The sequence below is a fragment of the Anomaloglossus baeobatrachus genome, chromosome 5 (assembly GCF_048569485.1).
Source record: "Anomaloglossus baeobatrachus isolate aAnoBae1 chromosome 5, aAnoBae1.hap1, whole genome shotgun sequence".
NCBI classification, from domain to species: domain Eukaryota; kingdom Metazoa; phylum Chordata; class Amphibia; order Anura; family Aromobatidae; genus Anomaloglossus; species Anomaloglossus baeobatrachus.
In genome coordinates this window covers 273,401,177-273,415,118 of record NC_134357.1, presented here as the reverse complement: position 1 = coordinate 273,415,118, position 13,942 = coordinate 273,401,177, and the positions used below count along the sequence as shown (strand labels likewise).

Genomic DNA, 13,942 nt, shown 5'->3' with positions numbered 1-13,942 from the left:
GCACAGGTCATTAGGCGGCCCCGGTCATCAGGCACGGATCATCAGCTGGTACAGGTCATCATCTGGCACCGGATATTAAGCACGGATCATCAGCTGGCACAGGACATATGGCACAGATCCTGGAGCCAAAGACCTCAGGTTTCATCCACAGCAGGATAATGCCAGCACAGCAGGTACTTCCAGACTTCAGGTTCAACATGAAAACACGATTTATTCACAGGATATAGCATGACAAGCATACATAACATGGCAGGAGAGCAGGATAAACCATAGGACATCAAATACAAAACACATGGACTAGGCTGGAGTCTAAGAACATGCCGGTGACTGAATACGCCGGTCCCTGAATACGCTGGTACATGAGTATGCCGGATCCATGGTTAACCGGACTACAAACAGGTAAGCAGTTTCAGACAGGTGATAGGACTCAGGCAGTACACCGGGCTACGGCAGCAGCAGACTCCAAACCTATGGCAGCACAGACTGCACAAACACACAGTTCAACCACAAAAAAATGATTTGCAATGCTCTGGTGCCTCCCATAAGGAGAAGGAGCCTTAAATAGCTGGTGCCTCCCAGCAATAGCCTGGAGACACCTTAGCATGGTGCGCACACCTCCCTATAAAAGAATAGAAAATGTGCGTGCGCGCCTCCTAAGCTGGAGTGCAGGAACCACACAAAAGATGTGTGTAGCACCCAGGGATATGGGGTACTCGGTTCCGGGTAGTGTACATCCTGGGAATGTCACGATGGTTGCCGTTACCCGGTTCCATGCCCTGGGCCCTTTTTGTAATGGGGGTATTTACAGGGGATATTTGAATAGAGTTATTTGTGACGCCACTTGCGGTGTTGCGGCTAAGTATAGGGAGCCACCACTGCAGAATGTCTCTACTGGGGCTGGTGGTATTGCAGCTAGTGTGGTACTCAATCCGCAAGTAGGGTATTGCCCCAGCGGGTGTATGGTGCGATGGGCGTTGGAAGAAGGAGTCCAGACAGGTATTCGGTGCAACTGGTTTTACTCACTTTTCTCATGATGTTAACTGGTTGCCCGAGGCCAGCTGGTTTCGCCTCCAGGTCCCCTTCGTCCCAGTGCCAGTCTGGTTCTCTGGTACCTTCTTTCCATGCACCTGTCTCTGGTAAGTGGGTCTTTGTGGTATGGAACACTGGGGGTCCCCGGTCTGTGGTTTGTTCACTTCTGTCCGCCTGACGGTAGCATGAACCCTGTGGGGTTGGAGTCTCTGGCCCTGTCCCCGGTTCTATCTTTGCTACTGAGTCTTCGGATTCTTTAGGGTCCGCAAGGTCCTTGATGGTCTCTGTTGCTGTGCAGGTGTTAACAGGTCAGCTTGAAGCTCTTTCCTGTCCCAGGGTTCTGTACCCTATCGGTGCATAGTTCCGGGAGTACTCCACCGTACTCCACTGGCAACCACCTCTCCTGGGCACCAGGTCACCGTCAACCCGAGTCAGGACGTTGCTCAGTCACACTTTCACACTTCCACTGTCTGACACTTTCTGACTACTCTCCACAGTCTGCCCCTCCCACATGGTCAACTAGTGGACTGGAGTGGCTCCACCTCTAGGTGGCCATCCATTGGTCCCACCCTAGCTAAGTACCAATGTATGGAGAATGGTTGAGGAAAACTGGGATTACCTGGGTTTCTGTTGTTACCGGCACTGGGGTTAGGGGTCCCTAAGAGGGTAGGCCAAGCATCCTTGTGGGGATGCAGAATCTTGTAGCACCCTGATGGTCTCAGGGGCGCTACTTGTGCATGTCTTGCAGCCCAGGCAGGAGCAGAGCCAACAATCACGTGGGAATCCACGGGGGTACTGAGTCGGGGAATGCACTTACACCAGGACGGCAGAGAAGAGAGAAGCAAGTACACTGCGCAAGGCGCAGAGGAGCACCAGTGTATTAGGAGAGCCGGCGCTACACTGACACTCACATGGGCATCCACAGGTGGACGAGTCGGGGACTGCACCACAGGTGGGTGGTGGAAATGAGGGAGACCAGGGGTACTGCTTGAGAAAGCAGAAGAGCGCTGGCATACTAGGGGAGCCGGCGCTACACTATGGTGTTCTATTTATATACTGATGATGATTTTGGTTTTGTATTCATGTACTGATAATGAATCTGGTGATGAAGATAGCACCAGAATCATCATTACTACATGAATACATCACCAGAGCCATCAGTAGTACATGAATACCGCACCAAGACTACCATCACTACATGAATACATCACCAGAGCCATCAGCAGTACATAAATACAGTATCAGAAAAATCATCACTACAAGAATACATAATCAGAACCACCATTAGTACAGGAAAATGGTACAAAAATGTAATGCCTGCCTGGATCAAGAGACTCAGGGGGGATGTAATGGACAGACTAGAGGGAAGCCACTCACCAAGCAGGACCCCCAGAACCCTGAAACCCTTTAACCCCTATACAGGGATTTGGAATTACACAGGGCCCTGGAGATCACTACCTGTGGAAGGCTGCAGTCCGATGAGAGTAGTCGTCAGGCAGGGTCAAACCAGGAATAGCAGAACAGGGACAGAATCGGCAGGCAAGGACGTAATCAGAAAACGGAGCAGAGGTCAAATCCGGATCGGGCAGCGAGGTACAAAAACAGCAGGCAGAAGGGTAGTCAGAAAACACGCAGAAGTCAGCACACAGGAATCACAAAACAGAATAGGGCGGACCAGGCGCCAGGAAATCAGAACTATCTCTGGCAGTGGTCATGTGACAGGAGGGGGAATAAGAAGGGTGTGGTGTCTTCCTATTGGCTGTAGCTGAACGCTGGCAACTTCAGCTGGAAGACACACACCACCCAGCAGTCAGCCAGCGGTACTGCAGATCCCAAGATAACCCAGCCCAGTGGATGATCGGAGCCTGCGCCCACTGGTGCCGCTGGCATCGACTCCTCTCCCATCACCAGGACCATCCATGGCAGGAACACGGCGTCGCCTGGTGATCGGAGCAGAAGTCGCTGGAGCAGACTCCGGTGGTGACGTAACAAAAAAAAACACCATCAGTACATAAAAACTTCACCAGAACCACAATCAATACAGGAATATGGCACCAGAACCATCATCAGCACAGGCGTACGACACCAGAACCAACATTAGTTTTATTGCAAACTTTATTTGTCACATGACGGATGTAAAAACCCTCATACGTATCCCTTTATCTATAGTGGGGTCTGTTTAGTTTCCATTAGGATATCTGCCAAATGCTGGACACCTTAAATAAATTTCCTTTAAGATTAAGTTGTAATACTTGTGGGTGCGAGCAAGAGTGGATCCATTGGGCCGCAGTACACGGTACACCTGAGGGGTGTGAGTAGGCGACCACAGGGTATTCACCAGGGTCTCTGATAGTGAGGATGGACTAGGCCACCGGTAGCCACCAGGTATATCAAAAACACTGGCCCACACATCCAACAGGTGTGAATAGATGTTAGCTGAAAACACATAACTACAAAACACATACAGCTGCACACTAAAATGCTAACAATGAATAAGGGAACTCTAGTATTGCATTACTGCTATAGGAATATTTGAAAAAAAGAGATACTTAGCTTATGTATTGGCCAATGCATGTGAGTCCGGTCACCAAGGCAAGGTAATCTCTATATACCAGGAACCTAACTTAAAATGTCTCTATCTGGGTTAAAAACCTACATGTCTGGACAGCTAAGCTCCAGCTTAAAGGGGAATGAACACAGCCTTGTTACAGGGCAGAGTGCTCAATCAGAAAGAACTGCACTACAAATATACAAAAAGACTGAGCCGTACATCCAACAGGTGTGAACAGGTGTTAGCTGAAAACACATTATAACTAGAAAACACATTAAGCTTTACGCTAAAATGCTAACAATAAATAAGCAAACACTAGTATTGCATTACTGCTATAGGAATATTTGAAAAAAAGAGATATTTAGCTTATGTATTGGCCAATGCATGTGAGCCGTCACCAGGCTGTATTCATTCCCCTTTAATGATTCAGCAGGCTCATCCGGTATGGAACGATGCGGCAGTAGCGGCCGGTACTACGAAAGAAACAGGTGTAAATAACACAGCAGCAGCACATAGATAAGAGACCTGACCAACTAGCAACGCTTCTCTTAGATTAGACCATCTTGCCCAGGTACCTCCCATAGAGGAAGTGTTGCGGGCGGGGGGACAGACCACAGCAGGGGGCTGGTCGAGACGCTCAGATCCGGGCGGTTGCTGTGGCTCGAGTGGCAGCCTGAGCTGGGCTCGTGCAGCCGTCCGTCGCCCACAAGTGAAAAAGGGGGGTTATTTACAGGGGAGAGTTTGTCAGTGACACCACCCGTGGGTTGCGGTGATTGTTGGTGACACCGCCGCTGCCATATTATGAGGTGACGGGGACTGATGGAGCAGGGCAGCAGGATGGTATCCCCTCCACTGGTAGGGGATGTGTTGTCTCGGGGCCCAGGTGTAGGTGGGAATGCTGGGACGCAGTCTGCAGGGTTGGACCGGATGATACCGGTGTACTCACTATTTTGGAATAAAGTCACACAGAGTCCAGATAGTAAACCAAGTGCCGGAAACCGGTAGCCTCCAGAGGGGTGTGCTCGAGTCCCGCACACCGGTAGACAGAACGGGGGCCCTTCCTCCTGCACTTTTGTGTTGTTGTCTTGTGTGTTGACTAGTCCACATGAAACGGGAAAAGTCCACTCCTGGTGACTTTTCTGTGGGAGCTGTGGCCCGCGAGAGCTGACCCTTGGGATTTTAACAGGCACTTGCTGACGCCCTATCCCACGCGTTGGGCTTCCGTCTCGCTCTATCTGGGCTGCTAGTGGGACAAGACTTGGAATCTTGTCCCCTGCTGGTTAATTGGAAAGGTGCTTGCAGCTGTCCTCGCCCTAGGGTCCAGGTACCCCGACTGTGCACGGCCTCCGGACCGGATTCTCGCTTTCGGCACCGGCGGGCTACAACCCTGCCCCAGTCCACTTAAGGTCTCCCACTACCGGATCTTCATCGCCTGTGGCCCTGCTCTGCCCTCTGCCACCTAGTCAGCTCAGGTAGTCCAGTAGTCCGGGAGCTACAACCCCCGACTACCACTTCACTCCTCTCACTTCCACTGTCTCCTCTCAACTCTCCAGAACTCAACTAACTCTGCCCCTCCCAGAACACCTCAGAACCCCTAGGTGGGCGTCACCATCTGCCTGGCCCCGCCCACTGGTGTGTCCCTATTGTCCTGGGGGAAGGTGACTAGGCTTTTGTGGCTGGTGTTTGTGCCTGTGTGGGGGTGTGTTGGAAGGCCAAGGAGGAGTGAATCCTGCATCTGGAAGATGGATGCAGTCTTCTGTTAAAACCTGATTTTGTCAGGGCGTCACAGAAGGATGGACTGGGCTTCCGGTAGCCAGCAGGTGACCCTCAGGGAGATTCGGTCCTGAATCAGCTGGTCCCAGGGGTAGGGACAATAACAGTCTCAGATATGGCGGATACAGCCGGAACGGCCGATGCAGCAGGCTCGACTAGTATGGATTGATGCAGCTGGAGAGGTCGGTACAGCAGGTTCAGGTTCGGCCAGTATGAAATGATGCGGCCGGAGCAGCCGGTACAGCAGGCTCAGCCAGTACAGCCAGTATGGAATGATGCAGCCGGAGCAGCTGGTACTGCAGGGTCGGCCAATATGGAATGATGCAGCAGGAGCAGCTGGTATGGAACAATGAAGCAGGAGCAGCCGATACTATGAAACAGACAAGTGTAACTAACACAGCATCAGCACATAGGTAAGGCACCTGAACAACTAGCAACGCATCTCTAAGATTAGACCATATTGCCCAGGCACCTCCCATAAAGGCGCCATAGGTTGTTAGGGCGCACTGACCCTTTAGGAATAGGTGCGCGCGCACCATCCTTAAGTGTGTTCCCAGTAGGCCTGTGCAACGTGTGCAGGCCCTAAAAGCCGGAAACAGGAACCAAGGACCTAGAAACCAATGCTGTGTGGCGAGGAGGGTGAATGTACTTGTGTCCCTACTGGGGCAAGACAGTTCGGGGACACCGGTTATGGCTTTACATAAGTTATATTAGTTGCCATGACTGTCGTTTTGTCTGATATTATGATACAGGATGTCAGAGATGGATATTGTTATTTGTCCCTTGTATTGTGTAAATGGTTCCCAAACAATGAATGATTCTATTATAACTTTGAAAACGCACTCCCTCTTGGGCCACAAACATAGAGTACAGCACTTTTGTTACCTTTTTCCCTAAAAAATACCAGAAAAAGTAAATAATTCTAGTGAAGTGGTCATCTGAGCTTGTTGCCTGACCATTGGAGAGGGGGTGCATTAGGGGTCCTTTTAGCTTAGTCTCTGATCCATTTCGTTACTTGGGGGTGAGGGTTTTTTCATGTAATTTATACAAGTAATACCTATGTCATCATCGTTCTGCACCAAGCAACCGGCGAAAAGGAAGGGACGGGAAACTCTGTGTCGAGGGAAAGGGAAAATGGTGACACCCGGCCAAACCTACTGCTAGTCCCTAGGTTGAGCTCTTCATCAACCCCAGTAAGCACTATAGACTACACAAGAAGGACACACAAGGGAAAGTGCATGAACTACTTATCTACAAATGACACAGGTAGAAATTCTGTAAAGTTTTCAGCAATGTTACTACAGAGGAGTACAAGCCACATGCTTGCAACCAAGGCTTGAATGAACTGAAAAATATCACCAGCACCAGACCAAGGAAAGAAGGGGTATTTACGGTAAGCACCAAGAGAATGCTGATGATAAGCAGCTGGATGGAAGTCGAGCCCCTGTTGGGTCCAAAAGGGGAAGAGATGAATACAGCAGGAAAGCTACCTTTACCAATGAATACTGACAGCAGGAACAATGTAAAGTCAAGGAGCTATACACTGTGACCTTCTATGGCCAGAAACCACATAACTGCCTGTCACACATAACACACCTGTTCTTTATGAGCACGTTTACCCTTTGGCCAATCACAGGTGACTGATCTCGTCTAATAGATGTTGGTCACTACACACTGATGACAGCGCTGATCACATCTACACTCATTATTAGTACAAGGTAGCAGGGTCTGGTTTAGAGACTGGTCTAGAGGGAGAGGGCCTGACAATACTTACCTCTTAGACTAGGTTCACATTTCCGTCAATTTCTATCAGTCATAATCCTCGGCTCTGGTAAACAACGGAATCCGTTTGGCGGATTCCGTTGTTCCCATAGACTTATATGAGCGGCGGATTGGGACTGATGATGCTGCGTTGCATTCTCCGCCCGACTGATCAGTCGTGGAATGACTGACTGCCGGGCAGAAGGAACGCAGCCTGTAACGTTTTTTAAGCAGCGAAATCCGTAGGATTTCGCTGCGCATGCTCTCTCTGGCTCCCTGCACACATAACCAAGGTAAATATCGGGTAACCAAGCAAAGTGCTTTGCTTAGTTACCCGATTTTTACCCTGGCTACGTGTGCAGGGAGCTCGACACTTCCCCGCTCGGCCTCGCCCCCTCCTGCACTCCACATGTACACACGCACACACACTCACACTCACCTGTCCCAAGCCATGCAGTCACCGGCACTGACGTCCACAGCGCCATGGCCCCACTCGGCTCCACCCACCCCGACCCCCGCACACAATCTCGGCGGCTGAACGATCAGCTGATCACCCGGCGGCCGGCACCTGTGAGCGATCAGCTGATCACCTGGCGCCCGGCTCCTGTGAGCGATCAGCTGATCACCCGGCGGCCGGGAGATCATCTGTTCGCTCTCAAAAGCCGGCCGGCTAATGTGAACGATCAGCTGATCGTTCTCTCTTTTACAACAGAGTCCGACAATGAATTCTAATTCTTGTCATATGTTGTACAACGCATCAGTCACAAGCGTCAAGCAACGCATGTGACTGATGGATAACAACGGAAATGTGAACCTAGCCTTATGGAGGAGCTCTATAAATGGTAACATGAAGACACTACAGGTGGCTATACAGCTTCAATAGGCAGTGGCGTTTTTACGTATGGGGTGTGGCTTATATCCAGCTATTCTGCACAACTGTACCAAACATATACCCACTTAGTTTAGCCAACCTTCTCATTAGGAAGGGGTGAGAAAACCAAAGCTATTCACCGCTGGAGGCATTATATATCTCATGAGGAATAAGGTTTTCGGCATGTTAAAGTGCAATATTACAGATCCTTTTCTTTCTGACATCTGACAAATATAGGGTGCCCCCTGAAAAGGATCTGAAGGAACAGTTGCACTACAAGTAAAGATTTTACATATTGCTCTCTAAAAGCAATAAATGTTAAAGGGCTTGTCCGCTAGTCCAGTTATGAATTAATAACAACTATACCCACTTCTGATGCCATTCCAGTGGTGTCAACACTGACTCTTCAAGGGCATGACATTGTTATGTCATGGGATCCCAGCGGCCAATCAGTGGCAGCTTCAGGGTCACCTCCTAGTTGATACACAAAGGAAATTAAAGCTGACTGCTGCTCTCAACTCCTTCAGATGTCTGATTTGCCCAAAGGAGGGGACCATGAAGTAGCCACTGATTGGCCGCAGGGATTATGTGATGTAATAATGTCTTGCTAGCCCCAGGAAAGCCAGTGCCAATACCAATGAAGCGACCCGGAAGGGGAGTATAAATAGTGTTATTTTATTAGGGGAAAATATACTCTTTGAGAAGGGGTTGTCCGAGTAGTGGACAACGCTTTAATATTTCTGCAGTAGGCAGACCCAGAATTGAAAAAAGTGGCAATCAGGGGGCACAGGGATTTTTACAAGGTACCGTGTGTCCCAGAAAATAAGACCTACCACAAAAATAAGCCCTACAGGATTTTCTTTGCCCTTTTTTGAAGTATGCCTAACATATAAGCCCTACTCCAGAAATAATCCCTAGTTGCTGTTAAATAATGAAGTGTCCGGGCAGCAGACAGCCCCCCTCCCCCCAAAAAAAATAAGTGCCGATGATGGATGGGCTCTCCCACAGTGATGTGAATTGTAGTCAGGTCCCTCGCTGTTCCGCTCACACACACACACATTGGGTCCAGTATCTGTTCGCTTTCTCACACACAGATCGGGTCCGATATCCCTCCACTCTCACACACACACATCATCAGGTCCAGTATCTATCCGCTCTCACACACATCAGGTCTAGTGTCTATTCAATCTCTTGCGCACACACACATACACACTCAGATCGGATCTGGTATCCCTCTGCTCTCACATATACACATCAGGTCCAGTATCTGTATCAGTGCTCTCTCTCACACACACACACACACACACGGGTCCCGCAGCCGGCTGCAGTGTTTCTCCCCGGACAGGTGATGGCGGCTGTCTTTAACTGCACCTTGATGTTCTTCTGCTGACTACTATGGATTCCCAACGGTAGTCCGCTCCCCGGTGTATGGGTACCGGAGGAGCCCGTTTGCCCGCAGACGCTGGCCCTTGGGTCTCTAGCCTTAGGCGGTAGCTGTATACCCTCACGGTGTGGGCGGTTGCCTTCAATCGGGACTTTTGCTGCTGTGAAACCCCTGGGGTTCCAGTCACATTCGGATCTGACTATTGTCGGCGGCTCCAAGCCTGGTCGGGGTCCGATGGCCCTCCCTGTGTGTGCTGGCTTCACTTCGCTCCCCGGTCCGTACCGGCGGGCCGTCGCCCGTCCCCGATCCTACGGTTCCGCATCGCTACACCACTCCTGCAGACGGCCACCACCGTCTGCCAACCTTGCTGTCAGTGCCTGGGCCACAAACCCAGACGCCCAAGTGCGTGTTCCTCTCACTTCAAAACTCCAACACTAAACTCTCCACTCCTCACTTCTGACACTTTTCCCGCCTCCAGGCCTGTGAACTCCTCGGTGGGTGGAGCCAACCGCTTAGTTCCGCCCCACCTGGTGTGGACATCAGACACTGGAGGGAGGCAACAAGGGTTTTTGTTTGGCTGTTGTCCCTGTCTGGTGGGGGTGGGGGGTCTTTGTATGTTATCTGTGACGACCTGGCTAGGCCAGGGCGCCACATATCCACCTTGGTCCACGCTGACAGCAAACGGGCCAGAAAGGGGAGAAAAGACAGCTGCGACTTCCCTGGATGAATCCCACGGTACTTCAAGTCAGGGGTTGTCCGAAACAAGAAGTGCTAGGAAGGTGAGTCAGCAGTCACCCCTATACCAGCCTGAAGGATACCTGGTTCCCTCTGGTCTATCTCAGTATCGCCCGGGTTACCTCACAAAACCAGCTGAATGTGAGTAAACAAGTTGAAAGACATTTCTGGACTGAGACTGAGTTATTCTGCGACCTGTTGTTCCACACACATACACCCGAGCACCTGGGGCCAACCTCACTCTCGGGAGGCCAAACCACCAGACTGCAGACACCATCAGCCCCCGACGCTCGTTAAAACTGCAGTGGCGGTCACCCATCACCCTGACCACAAAACCGAGAGTGGCGTCACGACTCCTATGAAAGTGAACCTGACATACCTGTTGCCAGAAGTGTCCCTAACGAGAAGTCCCCGCAGTGTCCCACAGGCGACCGCTGCAGCGCTGTGGTGGGCGACTCACATCTAGTGGTCAGCTCGGATGTTTAGGTTTTGAAATCCAAGAAAGTAAAGTTTATAAAATTGGCAGCTTCTTGAGTGACAGCAGCTGAGGATCAGATAATATCTGGGGGGGAAATCATAGTTATCCCCTCCCCCTGTTAGAATTAGCATACGTTTTATACAATTGATGTAAGTTTTCACTTCCAGTTCCTGTGGTGAGGTCATACACATGTGACCAGAAGAGTCAGGGCCTCAGCCAATAGGAAAATGTTATTTCGTGGAACCAGCTTTGATGGCTGAGAACCAGCCCCTTCTGGTCACATGGGTATGACCTCACCACAGGTCCTGCAGGTCAAAAATTAAATTGATTGTATAATACTTATGCTAATTCTAACAGGAAGGAGGGGATAACTCTGCATACCCCCCAGATATTATCTGATCCTTTGCTGCTGTCACTCAAGAAGCTGCCGATTTTATAAACTTTACTTTCGTGGATTTCAAAACCTAAACATCCGAGCAGACCACTAAAGGTATGTATAGAATCAGCCTGATAGTGCCAGTATAGGACTGGCTTTAACTTATACAGGAAAATCCTGGTGATTGGTTCTCTTTAAGGATCAAGAGGATCAGGATCTCTGACAAGTTATAACTGGTGGCTAAACAATATAATATAGTGGGTATACGTTGCTGTCAGGCGTGAAACCTCCACCACAGGTCTCTCTATTAGGCCTAAAACACACTTCCGCATAAAAAACGTCCGTGTGACACGGTCCGTTTTTTGGGTCCATGTTCCGTTTTTTTGTGGCGTTTCTCCGGTACGTATGGCATCCGTGTGATGGCGTGTGCGAGCCGTGTGTACGTGTAAAATGTCCGTGTTTGTGTGTAAAATGCCCGTGTATGTGTACGTGGAATGTCCGTGTGGAATGTCCGTTTGTGTGTTGCACAATGTCGTTGATACATGTCGGCTGACCGCAGACAGAGTTGCGCAATGAGAATGAACTCGGGTGAACTTCACCCGACTTCATTGTCATACCGCGGCTCTGTCTGTGTGCCGCGTACTGATTAGCGGTCACCTGTGAAGGATTCACCAGTGACCGCTAATCCCCCGAGTGACTGAAGTGAGTAGCCCTCTCTCATACTTACCGCTCCCCAATCACCAGCGCGGGGAATAGCGTGATCAGCTGAGCTGTCACTGAGGTTACTCGCGGCCAACGCTGAATACAGCTGATCGTGCTATTCCCTTCATTAGCTGCGTGGAGCTGACAGGAGCGGCGGTGTCTTCTGCAGCTCCGGTCACCTTCATGCAGCACAGCTGGATGCGACGCTGGATCATCCTGGATTACGCCGGACATGGAGGGCTTTTTCGGGCTTATAAAATTGGTGAACAAGGCAATTTGTTAGTGTTTTTTTTTCTAATAAAGGATTGTTCGGGTGTGTGTGTTTATTTACTGTAATTTACAGATTAATCATGGAAGGTATCTCGGGGAGACACCTGACATGATTAATCTAGGATTTAGTGGCAGCTATGGGCTGCCAAAAACTCCTTATTACCCCGAATGCCAATGCACCAGGGCAAATCGGGAAGAGCCGAGTACAGTCCCAGAACTGTCGCATATAATGTATGCGGCAATTCTGGGCGGCTGCTGACTGATATTGTTAGGCTGGGGGGCTCCCCATAACGTGGGGCTCCCCATCCTGAGAATACCAGCCTTCAGCCGTATGGCTTTATCTGGCTGGTATTAAAATTGGGGGGCACCGCACGCCTTTTTTTTTAATCATTTATTTATTTATTTATTTTACTGCACAGTATAGACACGCCCACCGGCTGCTGTGATTGGGTGCAGTGAGACACCTGTCATTCAGCGTGGGGGGCGTGTCTGACTGCAACCAATCACAGGCGTCTGTGGGTGGGGAAAGCAGGGAATACAAGATTATTTAATGAGCGGCTGGCATATTCAAAGTAATTGTTGCCGCGTATTCTCTGCACAGCTGTTCCCCGGCGCGCTGGTGATCGGGGAGCGGTATGAGCCGGGGGAAGAAAAAAAACGAGCATCAATGTAAGTATGACTGAGAACAGTAGAAAAAAAGGTAAGTATACTGAATTTAATTTAAAAAAAAATAAAAATAAGATCGCTAGTGTAAAAACGCACACGCACGAAACGTGCTGAACACGGACATACTCCGTGTGCGGTCCGTGCAGGCATGGACCCATAGACTAAAGCAGGTCCGTGCCTGCGTGCTGCCGGCCAAAAACGGACATGTCGTCCGTGCAGAAAAGCGCACACACATGCTTATCACACGGACACACGTTCCGTGTGATTTTACGTGTGTGTGCCATGTACCATTGAATAACATGGGTCTCCGTGTGTACGTGTCTCCGGTACGTGCAAATACGTACCGCACACGTACAAAAAAAACGGATGTGTGTTGCGGGTCTTAGAAGATGGATCAGTGGTCACAATGTAGCTACCAAACAGAGGCAGGAATCGCAAAGAAAATGGTGCTGACCAGTGTTAAAAACAAACATATTAGTGGACAAGAAAAAGAAGGAAAAAGGTGGCGCTCACCACTCCATAAAACCCTTTATTCATTTCTCAGTAAAAAGTCGATGTAGTGTTTTGGACCAGGACCCGTTCAAGGTGCAGTTGTGTGCCATTTAGCCATTGTCCAACACACCGCCTTCATTCATCTACTTACTGAGAAATTAATCAAGGGCAGCACGGTGGCTCAGTGGTTAGCACTGCAGTCTTGCAGCGCTGGGGTACTGGGTTCTAGTCCCACTAACGACAACATCTGCAAGGAGTTTGTATGTTCTCCCTGTGTTTGCGTGGCTTTCCTCCGGGTACTCTGGTTTCCTCCCACACTCCAAAAACATACTGATAGATTGTGAGCCCCAATGGGGACAGTGTTGCCAATGTATGTAAAGCGCTGTGGAATTAATAGCGCTATATAAATAAATAAATATTATTATTATGGGTTGGTGAGCGCCACCTTCTCTTGTTGATTTAACCTGCAATTTGTGAGGTTGCGCAGCTCTATATCCCTCGTCACATACTATCTCTCTGCTCCGAACTAAAAGAATAGAACTGATTTAATGGTGTGGGACTTATTCTTTGCCAAACATATTCTTGGTTTTACCGCCCCAGTGTAAGGGACAGGGAATACACACTATACTATATACACACTGCTCCTATACTATTTCACTGCGTAGACTAAACACATGGGTGAGATCTCCAGAACACAGATGTGTGCGGATGTCACACAGGAGGCTGCTTCTCCTATCAGCCACGTGCCGGCACATCTGCTGCTCACCAGTCACCAGGAAGTGGAACAAGCCTGGGAGCTGTGGGCAGCCAGTAGTGACAGGCTACAACAAAATGGCGCACGTATCGCTGCAGCA

General features: G+C 49.8%; 1 protein-coding gene across 1 annotated transcript in view; it reads right to left on the bottom strand.

Moving 5' to 3' along the window:
- The window catches only part of LOC142312743 (uncharacterized), a 206,591-nt gene that overhangs the window by 37,436 nt on the left and 155,213 nt on the right, over nucleotides 1–13,942 (bottom strand). The window lies entirely within an intron of this gene.